The sequence below is a fragment of the Triturus cristatus genome, chromosome 6 (genome assembly GCF_964204655.1).
Source record: "Triturus cristatus chromosome 6, aTriCri1.1, whole genome shotgun sequence".
NCBI lineage: Eukaryota > Metazoa > Chordata > Amphibia > Caudata > Salamandridae > Triturus > Triturus cristatus.
The window spans coordinates 172,650,301-172,671,213 of record NC_140589.1 but is presented as its reverse complement, the minus strand read 5'-3'; the positions used below and the strand labels follow the sequence as shown (position 1 = coordinate 172,671,213).

General features: G+C 45.9%; 1 protein-coding gene across 2 annotated transcripts in view; it reads left to right on the top strand.

Moving 5' to 3' along the window:
- PAQR8 (progestin and adipoQ receptor family member 8) overlaps nucleotides 1-20,913 on the top strand; it is a 188,165-nt gene that overhangs the window by 69,701 nt on the left and 97,551 nt on the right. The window contains exon 1 of one of the 2 annotated variants that reach the window (XM_085610448.1): nucleotides 2,206-2,307. The exons of the other annotated variant lie outside the window; for it this stretch is intronic. The gene's annotated coding sequence lies outside the window, so the exon portion shown is untranslated. Of the gene's footprint in view, nucleotides 1-2,205; nucleotides 2,308-20,913 lie in introns of those variants that run through there. 2 annotated transcript variants of the gene reach the window in all.

The following is a 20,913-nucleotide window of genomic DNA, read 5'->3' as shown; positions in this document are numbered from 1 at the left end:
CACTACTAAAAAGAGGTATAGAACTATGACGAGACACCACATCACAACCAGCCTTGACGACGGACCCGCACTATGGACTGATGTATGGCAGCGGACAACCTGGAATGTAAAGGGAGGCGCTGTTGGAAGAGATTTTTTTTTTATTTGGAGGACCTGGAGGGAACATAATGGACTTGGATAAGTGAAGCGAGTAAGTCAAGGAGGACGGGTAGCAGTGCACCATAGAGAAGATAGCAAAATGATTGCTCATGGCAAGAACTGAAAAACTGCCCTGTAATAAATATTTTGTAGATAAAACCACTGATAGGTGTACATATGAATTATTATGCCATTTTACCTGCATTTATGCTGTATTCTGTCATAACTGGTCTATGTACATATTGCAAAGACTTTACATTTTCCTTTTCCAGTGTTGTCACTAAGAGTTACAAGCTGTTTAAACAAAGATATTTTTTTTTAAATCAGTAAAATATATAATTTAAAAATTATCTTCATCCTTGAAACTATGAAATCCTTGCTGAAGATTTACTTAACTTCGGTTGTACATGTGCATCGCAAGATGCTATCTGAAATTTGGTAAACTATATTCAAATATTTAAAAAGTTTAGCTAAAAACATAGTTCGAATTCTCCTTATATTCAATGAAAAAGACACAGTTAAAAAGTGAGTTATGATTCTGGCTTAAATGTGGCAATTGATTGAAATTCACCAGTTATCATTAAAAATGCACAATCTCAAAATACACGCCGGCACAGCCAGCCTTGTTGTTCTCTTGATAGCTCTGTTCTTTGTTTTTGTTCTGTTGGCAGATTGATGTTTTGAGCACGTGACGTGTTTCACTAGTTATGGTGCATGTGCGGTGCGCCCTCTCACAGCGGCCAAGGTTTCAGATTGCTGATGTGTGTGACACTTTCATAATTTCAGCGTAATTATGAGTGACATTCAATGACTATGAGGGACACATTCTCGCGAGCGAAGTCAAGCAATGAAGACAAGGCACATATAAATATCAGAAATTACACCCATGTGAGCAACGAGAAACTCTGAGAAGAGTCGCATCATAGGTATTATTTAATAAAGAAAAAAGCTCATCTTGAAAATCATTAGGTGACTGAGCACTCCGCCCCGGTCCGGCGCAGCATCCGCTACCTGCCCAGCCCCGTGTTCTGCACTATCACAGCAGCCGCAGCCTGGCACGCCGCGCTACGCTACAGGCTCCGCTGACTTAGCGATTCTCGGCACGATGAAAAGTTACATTGGCATTCACCACAGTGGCTCTCACAGTCACCCGACCCAAAACGAGTTAGTGCGAGCGACTACTAATGTAGCTTAAAACTTTCAGTGAGCAGACAGACTGCTGTGTGGTGCGCAGTCCTCAGCTGTAACAGGGCCGGCAGGCGGCAGCTCAGAAGAGGATCATGACCGTCACCATGCGAGCCCCTAATGCACATTTTTATTAGCAGAATTTAACAACTCTGTCCTGGAGACTCCCTCACTGTCCCTGTTAGTTCTTGCAAGGCGAGTCCGAGCCGACGGCAATTGATGGGCTGTGGCCGCAACAACTCGAGGACTCCCGCAGCGATGCCTGACTCCCGCAGCAATGCCTGGCCGCACTCTGCTCAGCTGCACAGTAAGGTTTGAAACCCATTCCAAGCCAGGGAATATTCGCATCGGGTCGAGGGATCATTTGGCTGCGGTGCTTGCTGCGCTGCCATGCTTGCCAGCAGAGCACCACTGCAGGGTCAATCAGCCGCTGGTGGGGTCAGGTCCGGGGCGGTCAGTCACGGGCCCTCATCACCATTGCCGCGGTGCAAGCCGCAGCGAACTGCGCAGCGTTGCCTTTGCCAGCAGCAGCCCAAACCTGGAGGAGCAGATCTCAACTGCCGCCCCATGAGGGCTTGCGCCGCGGGCGCGGGACAGACCCCCTATTAAAAGTATGTCTCACAAACTGATGTCGTGACCTCCCCGTCACCTGGTGGGCACGGACTCCTGATGTAAAGCCGGCCGTGGTGTCGGGTGCTATTATATGTAACATGGCAGCAGAGTAGCAGCTACTGCTAAACCTGCAGACAGCTGAGCCAGACCCATAGCCTGCTGGGAGCGGCCCACATATGGTGCATTATAGCAGCGCTCTGGCGTGACAGCTAAGGTGGCGCTATAACGTGTGACTTTGCATTTCAGTGCGCTGATGCGGACCTCCACACAGAAAAATGTGTTACTCTAACACCTGATTCGTGATGCTTGGCAGGCCTGCCCTCTAACCGTAACTGGTGAATTCCAGTCATCTTCTGCATCTGAGCCAGAACCGTAAGTCTGTTTTTTTCACTGAACGTGTGCCAAAATGTTTATTAAAATTGCAGTAACATTTTTACTGCTGTATATGACTATAGGCATGCTGCACACTTTCTGTATTTTAAAGTTCTGATAAACTCTACCCTCCCCCTCTTCAACAAAGCAAGAAGCATCTTGCAACAGGTGATGCAAATTACTTCCTCGCCATCTGAGTTACGCAGTGAGCTGTAGCTCTACACCAGAACCCTCCAAAGCAATTAACATTCCATGCCTCCCATCCGTCCCCAACATGGCCGACCACCGTCACCTCTGACCCAGTATAAGAGGAGGGTTGACCCACCCCACTACCTGTTTTTTTTGGTTCTGCGCTGCAGTCTCTCCAGAGTGCGTGTCAGGTAAATTGGGGTGAGGTCCTGCACTAGTGGGTCCCCATGCCCTTGGGCAGAGGCCCTGGTTGAGCGGGCTCATGGTATAGGGCCCCCTCCCTTCATATTAGCAGCCTTCATGTCAGCAGGCTCATTTATTTCAGCGGCCTACACTAGTGGGCTCATCAGCTATGTATTTCACCTCAGCCTGTTCCCGGCCGTCGTTCTGGCGGCAGAGCATCTCTTGAGTCCATCCAGTAGATCACGCCTGTTAATCCAGGCTGTCTGTGTTCCGGGCCTGAACGTATCCTCGGGGTCGGGTCGATGCTCTAGGGGGCCCCCCTCCCAACCTCCCCAAGTCTGGATCTCAAAGCAACACAGACTAAAGGGTGGTTAAGCGAGGGGAAGGAAAGGATGGGAACAGCGGGGAGGGAGACCTGTAGATGACACAAGAAAACAATGGTTAGTACCTGGACCCTCTTCCTAAACTCCTGCTTCACCACCCCCCCCCCCTTTACCCTTTTACCGGGCCCTCACTAACCTGTAAAGGAAAAGAAGAATGAGCCAGCCCTCAGGGGTGTAGCGAAGGTCTATAGGAGCCAACGATTCCAGTAAGGACCATGTACTGCCAGGCACCCTCAGGGGAATAGGAAGGAACAGTACGTATGTAAATGCCCAGCACTGCTGTCTTTTTGAAAACGTTCTATAGGTGAAGCGCCTGAAAGAGCGCGTAAAAGCAAAGGCAGATCGAGTGGCTTCAAATCAACCACTCCGCAATAGTTACCAAGAGCAGAGTTACATCACTCGTACTCCAAGTATCCCAGTTCATAGCATGCAAGTTACCCTAGGTATACAAGTTCCAGGAAGAGCAGAGTTACGTCACTCGTACTCCCAAGTATCCTGGTAGGAAGCACACAAAGTTCAAATGCACAAGGTTCAATGCTCAGGGTTCAAATGCACAAGGTTCAATGCTCAGGGTTCAAATGCACAAGGGTCATTGCACAAGGTTCAATGCACAAGGTTCAATGCTCAGGGTTCAATGCACAAGGTTCAATGCACAAGGTTCAATGCTCAGGGTTCAAATGCTCAGGGTTCAAATGCACAGGGTTCAAATGCACACAAAGGTCCTAGCGTGACGCCGAATCCAAAGGCTAACAACATTCCCCCAGCACTGAACAAACGAAGGTGTGGTGTCACGGACACCCTTACCCAACCTCTAGTTGCCGCCGCGAACTCCGAATGCCTGTGAGTTCAAAGAATAATCGGCAGCGTCTTCCGCCGACTGCCGCGACTACATCGGATGCTTCCGCGTCACGTGGGACGCACGTAGGTGACGCCCCCACGTGACCGCGAGCGTCCGGCTGCCGGGAAGTGTAGTCCTTGCGCGCCTGACAGCGCGACGAGCGCCGCGGTGTCCCTCAACAGGACAGTCCCCTCTCGGAGAGCACTGGCAGGCGCAAGGTTTGCCTGGATGCTGTCTATAGAAAGCGGCCACCAACCTGGGGGCATGCACCGCTGTTTCGGGTTCCCATGAGTTTTCTTCTGTGCCATAACCTTTCCAGGCAATGAGGTACCATAGCTTTTGGCGGCGAATCTTCGAGTCCAGAATTCTTTCCACCTCATACTCATCAGATTGATCTATCCCCACAGGCGCCGGTGTGGTTGGTCCGCGCCCATGAGCGGGTTTCAACAATGAGACGTGGAATACCGGGTGGAGTCTTATGTGAGAGGGGAGAGCGATCCTTACCGCTACTGGGTTGACGTGTCTCACCACCCGGTAGGGGCCAATGTACCGAGGGTTAAAAATGCTGTAGCGTTTGAAGCGAATGTTACGTGTGGACAGCCACACAAGGTCGCCCTTCTGATACCCCGGCCCTGCTGTGCGATGTTTGTCTGCCTGTTGTTTATTCAAGATGTTAGCCCTTATCAGATGTTTCTTGGTGTGTACCAGTGTGTCTTGTATATGTCGTATCCTTTCCTGAACTGATGGAATACTATCGCTCCTACCTGGTGCACTGAACGGGAGAAAGCGGGGATGGAAACCGTATGTGCTGTAAAATGGGGTGTGTTTTGTGGAACTATGTTGGGCATTGTTATAGGCTATCTCTGCCAACCATAGCCATTCCAACCAGGAATCCGTGTTAGCGTTCACATAACTCCTCAAATACTGTTTCAGGGTACGATTGAGTCTCTCGGTCTGTCCGTCCGTTTGTGGGTGGTAGCTGGTTGACATAGCGGAGGAGATACGTAAGGCGGTACACCAGGCTTTCCAAAACTTGGCAGTGAATTGCCCCCCTCTATCCGACACGATGACCTTGGGTAAGCCGTGTAGCCTCACCACGTTTTCCATCAAGAGTTTGGCGAGTTGTCCAGCCGTGGGAAGCGCCTTACAGGCCACGAAATGACCCATCTTGGTTAAGAAGTCGATGATGACTAGTATCACTGTGTGGCCTTTGTCTGCCGGAAGTCCCACGATAAAATCCAAAGACCATCTTTCCCACGGGGCTTCCGGGGTGGGAAGAGGTTGCAGCAATCCGTAGGGTTTCCCTGGTGGGGTCTTTGTTTGTGCGCACACCACACAAGATCGAATCCATTTGGGAACATCTTTTCTGAGCGCCGGCCACCAACATTGCCGCAGAATCTTTTCGCATGTCTTCTCGTTCCCGTGATGTCCTGCGCTGGGGTCGGTGTGACACCACTGGAATACCTGTTGCTGTAACTCCACCGACGGAATGAGCATCTGGGATCCTCTCATTATCACTCCCTGCTTCTCTTTCCACTCCGGATGATGTCGCAACCAGTCCTTCCATTTCCGTGTCAATACCCCCTTCTTTACCTTCTGGAGGAAGTGGTCCGCCTGTATGACCCCTATGACCTTCTGCGGGTTAATGATCGATCTCTCGGGTTGAAGATCGGGGACAACCGTGGAATCCTGTCGGGTCAATGCGTCGGCTTTCCTGTTCTGACACCCTGGGCGGAAGGTCACAATAAAATCGTATTCCTCAAAAAACGTCATCCAACGAAGCAATCTTGGAGTGAGTAGGCGAGCTGTCTTTAGGAACTGTAGATTCCGATGGTCAGTATAAACCGTCACCGTATGCCGAGCCCCCATCAGCCAATGCCTCCACTCCTTGAACGCTTCCTTGATCGCCAGCAGTTCCTTTTCGGTGATTGTGTAGTTCTGCTCGGCCCCATTCAATTTTTTCGACATGAAGGCCACAGGATGCATTTGACCGTTGGTGCTATTTCGTTGAGACAATACGGCTCCAATCGCCACATCGGAGGCGTCTGCCTCTACAATAAAGGGTGCTTCGGGATCGGCATGGGTTAACACGGGGCCGTTACGAACGCTTTCTTCAATGTATCAAAGGCTAACTGCGTTTCTTGTGTCCATTGGAATTTTACGTTTTTCTTGGTTAAACGCGTGAGTGGTGCGGCCTTGTTGGAGAACTGAGTGATAAAACGTCTATAAAAGTTAGCAAAACCCATAAAGCATTGTATATCTTTGACTGTCTTGGGAGGTGGCCATTCTGTGATGGCTGTCACTTTCCGTTCTGCCATTTCCTGTCCTATTGGAGTAAGCATTACCCCTAAGAATTCCACTATGGGCACGTGGAATTCGCATTTACTGATCTTGCAAAATAACTTGTTGTCTCGCAACACTTGCAGTATGAGATTGACGTGGTGTGTGTGTTCTTCTTTGCGTGTAGAGTAGACCAAGATGTCATCGATGTAGACTACCACTATTTTATCCAAATACGGTCGGAGAACGTCATTGAGGAAGAACTGAAAGGCTGCCGGGGCATTACAGAGCCCGAACGGCATCATTAGGTATTCATACAACCCATACCGCGTCTTGAAGGCCGTCTTCCACTCGTCTCCTTGGCGCATTCGGACCAAATGGTACGCCCCACGCAAGTCCAATTTTGTGTATATCACCGCTCCCCTCACTTGTTCCAAGAGTACTGGGATCAACGGAAGCGGGTATTGGTTGCGTATGGTGATGGCATTCAACGCGCGGAAGTCGATGCAAGTTCTTAATTCCCCGTTGGCTTTGGGTATGAAAAATAACGGGGAAGCAGCGGGAGAACATGAGGGTCGAATAAATCCCAAAGCCAGATACTTATCCAAGTAGAGACGTAAATGTTGGTTTTCTGGTTCTGAGAGCGCGTATACCCTACCACAGGGGACCACTGCTCCTGGTTTCAGGTCTATCCTACAATCGTAGGGTCTGTGAGGGGGCAGTTCTTCAGCTCGTTTATCATCAAACACGTCCTGAAATGGTAAATGACATCGTGGCAGTTGCGTCTCTTTTTCAGCAGCAGTGGCAATGTGATGACAGGTCTTGGTGTTAGAAGCGGGCACCTTCCAACAGTGGGTTTTGCAAAAGTCAGAATCCAATGTTATAGTTCCTTGACTCCAATCTATACGTGGATTGTGTTTAGCGAGCCAGGGCAATCCCAGAATCATTCCGTACGAGGGAGCATGTATGATTTGAAATGCTAAAATTTCTTGGTGTCCGGGCAAACATTCAATCCTACATGGTTCGGTAGTTTGACAGATGGGGCTGGATTCCAGAGGTTTTGCGTCCACTGCTAACACCACTTCCGGTGACGCCTTTAGGATCAGGGAGACCCCTAACCGATGAGCTGTCTCCTTATCCATGAAACACCCTGTGGCTCCCGAATCTACCATGGCACGTGTGGTACAGGGTTCCTGGTGCGTTTGCAGGATCACTGAAATAAAGAAGTGGTCTCTATTTCTTTGATAGCTTTATTTCGGTCGTTGACCATAAAAGCACAGGTAAGATATGTACATACAAGATAAAACATAAATAATTATACATACAGGTAAAAAGTTATTAAACAGCAGTTATCAAAGATGAAATTTACACATCATTAATTTAATTAATAAGGGCGGACCTCCTCCGCCACATACTATGTAAAAAGCGGGAAACAGTGAACACAATTGGGGGTGAGGTATCATAGCGTAATATCCTGCATGCTTGTGCACAATGTTTTAAGCCTAAATTTCTACATAGTGGCACAAGCCAAGATCTGCGTATTTCTTTGTAAGCAGGACAGAAGAATAAAATGTGGGCTAAATCTTCTTTAATTTCGCTACAACCCGGGCAAAGTCCCTCACTTCTCCCTGCCCGTTTGCAGGTCAGGTCCCCGATTGGAAGGCAGCCATACCTTAGCTGAATATATAACTTTTTAGCAATCGGGGGCTGAATTTGGTCTAGGAACTCCTCCCTGCTGGGTACCAGCTTAACTTGCAGGAAGTCTGTGGTCAACCTACCCACGGACTGTGAGCGGTATAACAGAGCTACTTTATACTGTCTAAGTAAAGCTAGCAACTCCTTCTTCTGTACCGCTATACAGCTCACCCCTGGAGTCTCCCAGAGTTGTGGCAGGCCTATCTGATGTATTAAGGCTTTGAGATGGGATAGCCAGGGTATGTTTTTAGCCTTCAATTGGTTCCAGATTGCTAAGAATTCAGCTCTATAGTAATTGAGCTCGGGTACTGTCCATAGCCTTCTCCAATATAGAAGGGGTCGGTTTGATAAGAATTCAGAAATGGGTTCCAGATCTAGGTCTAACCTCATAGGTATAAGAGGTGTGCTCTGATGGAGCCCTAACAGATTTCGAGCGAATATGTGTTCGGCCTTTGAGAGGGGTGATACACGAGTGTGGCCCCAAAGTTCTGCGCCGTATGTAGCGGCAGGTCTGGCTTGAACCCTGTACATTTCGAGGGCTGGAGAAACTGGTTTAAATTGTCCTATGGGACTTATTAATGCCACCCGCTATCTGCGTTAACTTTAGGGCAGATTTGGCCACCTGGGGGCCCCAGCCGAAATCTTCGGTCAGGGTGACACCCAGGTAAACAAAAGTTCTGACCCTTTCAAGCGGGATGCCGTTCAGGGATGGGCAGTGGCGGGTGCGCTTTGGTGGGCCGAAAATCATATACTTTGTCTTATCTAAGTTCATTTCAAGTCCCCTCAGAGCGCAGAATGTTACAAATCCATCCAAAACCCTCTGGATGCCTGTTGATGTTCTCGACAACAGCAGAGTGTCATCCGCGAACATCAGAGCAGGCACCCGCCCAGTTGACAAGCAAGGGGCATCATTGTTTCTGACCGCATCCAGGTCACCAACCAAGCCATTTATGTAAAGGCTGAAGAGTGTAGGCGCCAGGGCACAACCCTGGCGTACTCCTCTGGTGACGGGGAAAGGGTCAGATAAATCACCGTTCTTCCCACAGCGTACCTGGGCATAGTTCCCTTTATGAAAACGCTTTAAAACTTCTAGTAAATATGGTGGGAGCTTTAGGTCTTCCAATACCCTCCATAGGTTTTCCCTGGGCACAAGGTCAAAAGCGGCCCGTAGGTCTACGAATACCAGGTATAAGCTACCACCCTCCAATATTACCGTCTTCCAGTACAGAACCTGTAATCTAAAAAGCTGGCCTAAGGTCGAAATCCCGGCTCTGAACCCAGCTTGAAGAGTGGTTAATATTTTATTTTCTTCTGCCCATTCTAGAATTCTATCAAAGATGATCCGACCCATAAGTTTCTGTGAGGTATCCAGGAGGCTTATCGGTCTGTAGTTTGAGGGGGCTAAGGGGGAACCTTTTTTGAATATAGGGACAATTTCAGCCCCAGCCCATGTGTCTGGGATATTAGTTCCCTGTAGCACTGCATTAAACAGTGCAGCTAAATAGGGTGCCCAGATTATAGGTTGGGAATGGAAAAGATCACCGGGCACTTTATCAAGACCGGGTGCTTCATTATGGGGCTGCCTGGCGATGGCGTGCTCTACTTCCTTGATTGATATCCTAACAGTGCTTTCAGAAACTACCCTAGCCCTAGTACCTGAGTGGTCCGTGTGTTCCGCAAATGTCATACACCCTCGTGTTCTGGACTCACACTGGAAGTCCGGATTCGGTGTCATACAAATAGAACCATCCGGTTGGAATGCCCTCTCACCAACTGGGTGCACCAATGTTACCCCCGAGGGAGAACTATATAGGGTCGCAAAATGTGCTTCCCACACTGCGGGGGCAATATATGGCAAAAAAGGTTCCGCGCTATTTCTCATGGTATTGTTCACTAGAGCCCAGAAAAGTTTGGCGTCCTTCAGCAACTTATTTTTTAGCTTGATTGCTGTTAGAAGTTCCTTTCGTAATTTTGTGGAAATGTGGATTTTCCTGATCGGTTATGTCCCCTATCTTGGACCCCAACGATTCTATATGCATGTTACAAGTACATGTATGTTCCCTCCAGTTCCAGTTTCCAAGACGCAAACATATGTGCGTCCACCATCAACATGTTCTCTGTCAGATCCGCCATCAATGGGCTGGATATTCGAGTATGAAGTATGAAAGGCCACCGACTTTATATGGCTAAGTTACTCTATTTTTACAGTTCAGGCAGAATAGGCCCGATTCTGTCCTCAAAGCCTTTCCCTGCTCTCTGTCTCTGACAGCTTCAGCTTGAGCTCGCATCTGTATCCATGAACTTTGTCCTACTCCCTGTGCAGCTAACGGTGCCTCGGCCAGTTTCGCCGGCCTGCCAAGAAGCTGTATTTCACCTTCGAATTATCTACTTTGCTTTTCAGCCGATGCATTCCTGTCTAGTGATTTAGGTAAACATCTCCTTTAGCTCACAAGCAAAGGACTCGGCCTTTCCGTCCTCCTGCAAGTAATTCATAGCCCTGTTGCCATGGAAAGTTTTCTGCCTCTCGCATCTCATATAGGCACTTAGACGCTTGTACACGCACACACAGTCAGTATAGAATAGATTCTGTCCGAGAGTCCTTCCTTGTGGATAACATAGTTCTCTAAACATAGGATGTTAGATATGATTTGGGATTAGGTTGACTTGACCCCCCAGACTTTTCGTCTCCACATGTAGAGCTAAATGTCAAGTCCCCTTCACCCCCTAGTTGCACGTCAATTACACGTCATGCTGCTGCGCGCGCATCTATGTTAAGTATTATCTTATAGATCCACCTATGTGTGATAATCAGAGCCAATCATGTTTCTTCTTGCTCATTATTACGCCTAGTTTCGATTACGTATTACTATGTCATTTCTCTTATCAATTGTTACGCCTTTTTGCATTCGTTTCATTGTAATGTATGACCTATAAAAGTTACTTCTTGTCAATAAAGTATTGTACTTCACTTCCTGAACCCTCGTGGTGACGGAACCTGAAGGCCGCCACTCGAGTCGGCCATTTTGGAATAAAGCTCATTCAGAAAACCTCTTATACCACGGATTCTGCCTCTTATTATTCTGAGCTATTTTACTTTATTTTAGATTCCGTATGAAATTCAGTCTAGGTAAAAGAATATTTACCACATAATGGCGCCCGAACAGGGACACTTTCTCATCTCACGCGCCGGCGGTGCGTTGCAGGCCCGGTCTCCTGCCACAGCTGGACGGACCATAACGCGTACCAACAGGATTTCCTGTAGCTCCCTCCGGTCAAGCGGGGGCGACTGAGGCTGCGATCAACCCAGACGAGGCGGTGAGAAGTGCGAAGTATCCCGACCAGAGCCTAGCTGAGAGAGCAAGATCCGAGGTATACAGAGGCCCACCAGGTTTTCGAAGTCCCGATGTCCAGAGGGTCCGCTGTCCGCAGTCATCGAGTCCCGTCCATTCTCTGAGGCCTTCCGTTTCAAGGAGCTACTCGGTGAGTACCATCGCCGGGGAGGCGTGTTGACGCGCACATAGGTTGTGCCGGTCAAGACGGATTTGGGTACACAAATCCGGTCTGCACTGTTTAGCAGTGTATATGTACTGTTTAGCAGTATATCAAGTATTCCGAAGTATCTAGTTATTGTCAAGAATTCTGCTTGGTGATTAGTTATGCAGACTGTCATCATTGTTGGTCATTTTTAAAGGTTAAAATGTTTAATGTTTAATGTTTAAAGTGTTTAAATGTCTTGCATATTGTGGTATGAATGATTGTTCATTGTTCACTGTTCATTATTGTGTTTTTTCGTATTAAGTGGGTTCAAGAATAAGTATCAGATCAGTTGTCAATATGCCGCTCTTCTCGAAGTTAAGACAGATTACTACTAGAAAAGGGGTGCTTGAAGAAGCAGTTCCTATTCCTCCTAGGGACACTCCAGGGCATTTTATGTATCACAAGCATGGCTTAGATGCCATATTATTTCTTGATTTATGGGTAGATTATACCAAGGGATTGCCAGAAAGTCAAAGGTGGCCCGCAGCGGGAACCTGGGATGCAGAGTGCATCATGAAAGTGGAGGAAGAGTTATGGAAAAGAAAGGTCAGACAGTCACAGAAAGACGCTATTGAGTTATGGCGTAAAGAATCTCATAGACGTACAGAAAAAGCACGTAGACAAGAAGAGAGGAGTAAAGAAAGTTCAAAGGAAGTTCAAGAAAATCTATTAATTGAGGAGGGTATCCGAATGAAATCAGAACAAGTAGATAGACAAAGAAATGCTCTTATGAATGGTATGTATCCCCTTCTAGCCGAAGGACTACCTAAGGCTGTTCCAAAAATGCCAAAAGACTTGCCACCCCCATTATTTCCAATTAAGGTACATCCTAAAGGGCATCCCAGAACCGCAGAAGATGTTTTTCTTTCCTCATATCTAGACGACGCAGCTCCCGAGTATGCCAACCCCGCACCACATAGACCGTCTGGCGGAGGGGTTCAACGTCAGGATCAGGTATCTGTTCCTGTGCAAGTCCCGACACAAGCTCCGGCAAGCACATCTGTTTCCGCATCTGTTTCCGCAATCGATTCTACAGTGGTATCGACACCTATAGTTGCTGTGTCACGTTCGACGAATCCATTCACACCCGACGCCCCAGATGGGGCCACGGGAGGTGCTAGCAATACTTTTACGCCACCTAGAATAAATAAACTTGTTTTTCAAGAGTCAGCGCATTCACGTACACCCAAATTCGTAAGTGAACGTACGCTTAAGGAACTCCTTATAGATTGTAGATATGACCCGGTGGTCGGTAAAGAGGACGAAATGGTCCTGGCATCATTACGTATCAGACGAGCCGCAGAGTATTTAGCGAGGTTACCAGGAATGACTGCGCATCTAGATAAAATATATCATTTTGTTCAAACAGGGCGAGATCCAGAATGTATTAACAGAGCTATGGAATTCCAGAAAGTAGAGATACAGGGGGAACTGTTACGTTTCCTCATAAACTGTATGATCAGAAATCAAGACCGACCAGGGGTAGACCCGAATGTAATGCTTATTCTTACAAGATGGAGCCAGAATATATCAGAAGGGAGACACGATAAGCAAAACTGTATAATAGCCATGTGCCGAAAAATCCGTAAAGAAATAGAACGTATTCACGAAGAAAGATTGGAAACAGACGAGTTGGAGCAAGATGAAGTGTCCGAATCAGGGAATTCCGCAAGACAGTCAGAGACCATAGCCTACGTAGGCAGAGGAAGATCCTGTAATAATACTAGATGCTTTTCTGATCCCATACACTCTGTATGTCCAAATAATAGCAGAACGTATCCGACGCCTGTAATAAATCTGAAGTCTCCTGAACATTTGTTTCATGCCGCAGATAAAATACTACGAGAACGAAGGGGTTACCACCTCCTCGATTCCATGGATGAGAAAGAATTAGCCAGATCAGCCGTTCACTGGATTGACAGTCCTGAAAAATACGGTGATGAGACCGTAGCACACACGTTTTTTAACCTCAGTGCAGATGAACAACGTTTAGCTGGAATCTATATGATTCAGCAACTCCTTATATTATATAAGAGCCAACGTGCTGACCCTGGTCCTTTACCTAATATATTAACGGAACTACTCGCGAACAGATGGAGAGGTTCTAGTAACAAGTTAATTAAAGAAATACTAGTGTCACGTAAACAGTATGTCCTTTTTGTAAGTCCGGATTCATTCTCGCTGTCCCGCAAAGAAAGAATGCCGTATTATATGGATAGACAAAATCCCTTACGAGAAGTGCACCCAATAAAAGGCGAAGACAATCAGTTTCACCGTGTATTTGTATACACACCCATAACAAAAATTGAATTGTTAGAAATGAAGAAAGTAGTACCCAGTCATGACAAAGACCCAGCGGGTTTCCACCGAGAAATTAAGGACATGTTACTGATGGGAGAGTATACCTATCCTGATATTATGACGATATTAAAGGTGCTCTTGCCTGCTGGCATTTATGAAAAACTGAAAGAAAAAGAGTGGGAAGTGGGCGACCAAAAGATAGATTGGACGGCATTAGAAACGGAAGAAAAGGCCCGAACTGCAGGTTCAGGGCTCGGGGATAAAGTTAAAGCATTACCAGGTTTACTAGTACAAGTACTGCCACGTTTATTAACTACGAAAAAGGAAGATTGGGGTGCAATCTCAGCCTGTAAACAAAAGCATGATGAAGACACAAGTGATTATTATGCCCGATTTGAAAAATGTTTTGGAATAAATAGTGGTATAAAAACAAGTAGCGAGTCGTATCCACATTTATTTGTGACAAAATTAGTAGAAAATGCATTCCCTCCAGTAAAGAATAGAATATTGAAATTCGAGAGTACCTGGCAAAGTAACACTCCGTCACAAATGCTACAAATGTTACAGTATCATCACAATAGAATTAGAGATGAACAAGAGCACGAACAAAGACGTATGAAAGATACAAAAATGAAAATGCTAGTGTCTCAGACAGTACCAGCGGAAGGACATAAAAAGGGTATGATACATTCCGATTCAGCAGGACCGGTAAAAGGGACATGCAATTATTGCAAAAAGCCAGGTCATTACGTACACGATTGTCCAGTTTTAAAACATAATATCGCCATAGGTAAAACACAAGAAAGACAACGGCCACTCAGACAGGATCAGAATGAACAAGGAGCTATGCAGCACGCCCAGGCCATGCCAGCCGCACAACAGCCAATACAGTTTGTGCCAGCTGCACCACCGTTGCCTGCTACTGCCACACAAACCACAACACGACAAATGTATCAGACTGCACAGTATGAATATCCTGAGTATCAGCGTTACGCATGAACCAGCCTAGAGAGGGAAGTTGACTTACCCCTTATCGAGATTCCTGTAGATCAAGAAGGACCTTATGTACATAGTGAATTATTAGGTCAAGATAGAAAATTCTTACTCGATACAGGGGCAAGTCGAACAACTATAAAACGTAGTGAAGTTCCAGGGGCACCCCTCTCAGGCTCTCAAAATGTTTCCCTTGGTTTTTCAGGAAAACCTATTGTTAATGAAGTATCACAGCCTCTTCCACTTACGATAGGACCTTTGACACGAACTACAGATTTATTGCTTACTAAATCATGCCCAGAAAATCTGTTAGGAATTAAAACTCTGAAAGCCCTAGGAGCCATAATATGTTGTTCTCCGGAAGGAGTAAGGTTGTTTTTACGCGATTTTAAAGGTCACTATGTGTCTAGAGACATGGATCCCCGACTACAGACTTTACCTACACATCTATGGGCACAAGGCCCTACTGATGTTGGTTGCATGAATATTACACCATATCGAGTCACACTCAAGGCAGGAGTGATACTACCACGAATGCGACAATACAAGTTACCGCAAGATGCTGTAGTGGCTTTGCTGAAAATCATTGATGAGCTAATTGCCCAAGGAGTAGTTGTAGAAACAGACTCCAATGTATGTAATTCACCGATAATTCCGATTCTTAAACGAACTGATCCTACTGCTCCGCCAGTATACCGATTGGTTATTGATTTGCGTGAACTAAACAAGTGCATTGTGCCACAATTTCCTGTGGTCCCCGATATATCATCATTATTGACAGCAATTGATTCCGAAGCAACATTCTTTACTGTAATTGATCTCAAGAATGCCTTTTTCAGCGTCCCCATAGATCCGGAAAGCCAATATTTGTTAGGATTCAGTTTAAATGGGCGCAGTTTTAAATTCTCACGCGCTCCCCAAGGATTCACAGAAAGTCCCAGCATCTACAGCCAAGCACTGAAACGAGAACTTGACAGTATCCACATGCCCGTCAATACTGCACTACTTCAATATGTCGATGATCTACTGATCACCGCGAGAAGCGAATCCGAATGTGAAAAGGCTTCTCTGACAGTTTTACATTTTCTAGCCGACAAGGGGCACAAGGTGTCTCCTTCTAAGCTGCAATTCTGTGTCCAGCGAGTTATTTATCTTGGTCACTCGCTGTCCAAGGAGGGAAGGCAGCTTACACCAGATCGCATCCAGTTAATTGCTAACATGTCAATACCCCAGACACAAAAGGAGGTGCGGGCTTTCATAGGCCTCACTTCATATTGTAGGCAGTGGATCCCTCAATATGCATTCCTAGCAAAACCACTCATTCAGTTAACCACACAGGAGGCAGCCACATCGACTGTTCTCCCTTGGACTCAGGAACATACACAAGCTTTTGAAAGCTTAAAGAAAGCTTTATGTCAAGCACCTGTTTTAGCAACACCATGTTATAGCAAACATTTTACACTCTTTGTTACAGAACGCGAAGGTACTGCCTTGTCAGTACTCACTCAGGAACAAGCAGGATCACGCAAGCCATGCGCTTATTTTTCCAGTACATTAGATCCCGTAGCTCAGGCTTTGCCTGCGTGCCTGAAATCAGTGGCAGCAACAGCTTTAGCAATCAGACAGAGCGATGCCATAGTGTTAGGACATCCATTGACAGTACAAGTACCACATGCAGTAGAGGTTCTTGTGAACCGAACGCAAACACAACACTTGACCATAGCAAGACTTACCGGTTATGAACTGACATTGTTTCAGCCACACATAGAGATCCGACGTTGTAATACATTGAATCCTGCTACACTGTTACCTGTAATTGGAACAGACCCACTAGCTCATGATTGTGTTGAGATTATTGAAATAAAGACGAAACCTAGACAAGACTTGACAGACGTTCCATTGTTAGATCCAGACCTGACGTTGTATGTAGACGGATCGTGCATGAGAACAAGTACAGGAGATTTAGTGGCCGCGTATGCAGTCACAACAGACACTGAAGTTATTGAGACAAACTGTATAGATACTTTGTCAGCCCAAGCAGCAGAACTTATTGCTCTAACACAAGCCTGTATTCAAGCCACAAATAAGAAAGTTAATGTATACACTGACTCACGTTATGCATTCGGAGTTGTACACGACTTCGGCGTGCTGTGGCGAGAGAGGGGTTATTTAACTTCCCATGGTGCCCACATTCAGCACGGTCCCCTCATTCATGCCTTGTTAGACGCAATACATCTACCCACTGCTATATCGATTATGAAATGTAAAGCACACACGAAGGTTACTGATATCATTTCTCAAGGCAATGATTTAGCTGACAGAACAGCTAAACAGACTGCTCAGACTCGCACATTCGACATGACAAAGCCAATAGTTCAGACACCAACACAGTGTATGACAATTAAGGATCCCGCACTTGACGTAATTGACATACAGACACATGCTACTGCAGAAGAATTAAAGAAATGGACTGAACTAGGAGGGATCCAGACAGATCAAGGATGGATGACGAAGGAGAAATCTGTATGGTTTCTTCCTGACTCTATGGTCCAAGCCATTATAGCTACAATTCACAGTCCGGCGCATTTAGGGGAGAAAGCTATGCTAGATAGCATTCAACACATTTGGTTCAATAAACATTTACGAGCAGCAGCTAAACAAAAAGTCCGTACCTGTATGATATGTTGTCAGTTCAACCCAGGAAAAAGTGTTCCCGTAGAACAGGGTGGATTTCAGACTCCTGATCATCCTTTTGAAGTACTCCAAATGGATTATATCCAGATGGAACGATGTCGAGGATTTAAATATGTTCTTGTAGTTGTCTGCGCTCTCTCCCGATGGACTGAGGCGTACCTAGTATCAGATTACACGGCCCCGACTACTGCCAAACAGTTAGTTCGAGAATTCTTCCCACGGTACGGTTTACCACGTGTTATATATTCAGATAACGGCCAGCCTTTCTCATCCGAATTAATGAAACATGTCTCACTTTTGTTGGGATATCAGTGGAAATTCCACTGTGTCCGACACCCCGAGGCAGCAGGTCTCGTGGAACGACATAATCAAATTTTGAAAATCAGATTGTCTAAAATATGTAAGGAGAAAGGTGTTGACTGGATAGTAGCCTTACCAGTTGCACTGTTTTACATAAGAATGGTAGCACACTCTCGAACAGGGCTATCCCCGTATGAGGTGATCTTCGGAAGACCACCAAATATGTGGGGGACGCCTATACCACGTAAAATAACTGATGTTAATTGTGATATGCTAACAGATTACTTGGCTTCCTTGATGTCTGCACTACAATCTTGTCGTTCACAGGTGGCTGCAGCCTTTCCTGACAACACTGAGGTGAAACCCCATGACGTTGTTCCGGGTGATCTGGTGTTTGTGAGGAATTTCGACCGCAAGACCCAGTTGGAGCCCAGGTGGAAGGCACCCAAGCTAGTCCTGTTGACCACAAGAACAGCCGTGAAAGTTGAGGGCCGCAAGGGCTGGATACATTCCAGCCACATCAAGAAATTTCATGGACTATCCTCGGATATAGACACTGTGCCCTGCACTCCCTCACAGACTGATTCAAAACTTCCCTTTGTTGAACAGAATGACTCTCAGAACTATAAATTAAAGCTTAGGCCCAAACAGTCGAGCAATTTGATTGTTTAAGTCCTCTCCAAGGTGAAGCGGTTGAATTGTCTCTGACATGTATCCCTTGGACCTGAGTAGAGAAAATACCCGAGAAATGCTGAAACGACAGGCGTATTGTAAATCACTGCGTAGCTACTGTATGAGGACATTATTAATTCTGTTTTTATTGAGTCTTTTAATAATTATTACGAGTGTGATTTTGCACATATATCATCCTATTTCTAGACATGTTTATAATGTTGCTGCTGAACATTCTTTTAGTGACCTACCACCACATGAATTATCTTATAGACTTGCGCTGCGCAATAACACTTTCATTAGTATGTTGCATCATTCCCATCAGACTAGTAATGCCACCAATTGTTGGGTGTGTGGCCGACTCCCTCCCTATCAGAATAACAAAGGAGTTCTGCCTTTCTTTCCACATCCGTTCACACATAATGGCTCCTGTGGAGCATGGTTTAGCTTACTAAATTCCATAGACCCAGACACAGCAGTTTATCAACAACATTGGATATGGGGAAATCTGAATCTAGTTTTATTCAACGTCTGTCACCCTAATAAGGAGGGTCACCCCAGTAGAACAGGAACTGATCTAGAAAATGAAGTGTATAAATTAGGTAATTTTACACCTAATCTTATGATTCTGAATGTCAAATCCGAAGTTGAAATAATTCTGCCCACTATGTCAGTATTTCCAGTTAAGGGTGAATTATGTGTAAGAAAAGTTGGTTCCATATATATGGGCCATAGCCAATGCGTTACTACAGTAGAATATAGTGATCGAGGTAAATCTTCATTTAGAGCTTCTCGCCATTCTTACTTTATATGTGGTCAGACGGCATATATGCGTCTGCCTCTAGATTGGGATGGTACCTGTTACATAGCATTCCTTTTGCCACCTGTTTTCCTAGCTCCTCCTGATTATTATCGAAATGTTCATTTAGTACACAATAGAAAGCGAAGAGATCTCCCAGTTGTCGATTATACTGAGACGGCATGGGACAAGTATGTAGATTTCAATAAAGGTATCTTTCCCTATATAGGTACAATATCAAATAGTAAGCTGATACGTAGACTAACCAAGACTCTTGAAGCTGTAGTAAACGAGACTATAGCCGCCCTAGGCAATCTGACAGAGGAACAATCAGCGATGAGAATTGTTGTTCTTCAGAATCGTCTTGTTCTTGACGTCATCCTGGCCGATAGGGGCGGAGCTTGCAGGGTCATCGGATCCAGCTGCTGCATATTCATACCAGAAAATTCGCCATCTGTATATAAAGCTATAACACGCCTTCATAAGATTGTGAGCCAGATACACGAGAATCCAGGCACTTGGACGTGGTCCGGGTGGTTTTGGAGTGTGATATCAGCCTGGGGATGGAGAGTTCTATCCTTCCTGGGAATTGGCCTTCTTATGCTCTTCAGTTGCTGTTTATGCCTGCAATGTGGACCAGCGATTTGTGGTCTGTGTGCCACATCGTGCATTCCATATCAAGGTTCTCGTTCAAAATGCCGGAAGAAGAAGGAAGAAGAAATGATGCTCCATGAGCAAATCGATGGAATAATGAAGATTGATATCTCTTGAAGGGCAAGTAGGGGACAAGGAGGGAATGTGGAAATGTGGATTTTCCTGATCGGTTATGTCCCCTATCTTGGACCCCAACGATTCTATATGCATGTTACAAGTACATGTATGTTCCCTCCAGTTCCAGTTTCCAAGACGCAAACATATGTGCGTCCACCATCAACATGTTCTCTGTCAGATCCGCCATCAATGGGCTGGATATTCGAGTATGAAGTATGAAAGGCCACCGACTTTATATGGCTAAGTTACTCTATTTTTACAGTTCAGGCAGAATAGGCCCGATTCTGTCCTCAAAGCCTTTCCCTGCTCTCTGTCTCTGACAGCTTCAGCTTGAGCTCGCATCTGTATCCATGAACTTTGTCCTACTCCCTGTGCAGCTAACGGTGCCTGCCTCGGCCAGTTTCGCCGGCCTGCCAAGAAGCTGTATTTCACCTTCGAATTATCTACTTTGCTTTTCAGCCGATGCATTCCTGTCTAGTGATTTAGGTAAACATCTCCTTTAGCTCACAAGCAAAGGACTCGGCCTTTCCGTCCTCCTGCAAGTAATTCATAGCCCTGTTGCCATGGAAAGTTTTCTGCCTCTCGCATCTCATATAGGCACTTAGACGCTTGTACACGCACACACAGTCAGTATAGAATAGATTCTGTCCGAGAGTCCTTCCTTGTGGATAACATAGTTCTCTAAACATAGGATGTTAGATATGATTTGGGATTAGGTTGACTTGACCCCCCAGACTTTTCGTCTCCACATGTAGAGCTAAATGTCAAGTCCCCTTCACCCCCTAGTTGCACGTCAATTACACGTCATGCTGCTGCGCGCGCATCTATGTTAAGTATTATCTTATAGATCCACCTATGTGTGATAATCAGAGCCAATCATGTTTCTTCTTGCTCATTATTACGCCTAGTTTCGATTACGTATTACTATGTCATTTCTCTTATCAATTGTTACGCCTTTTTGCATTCGTTTC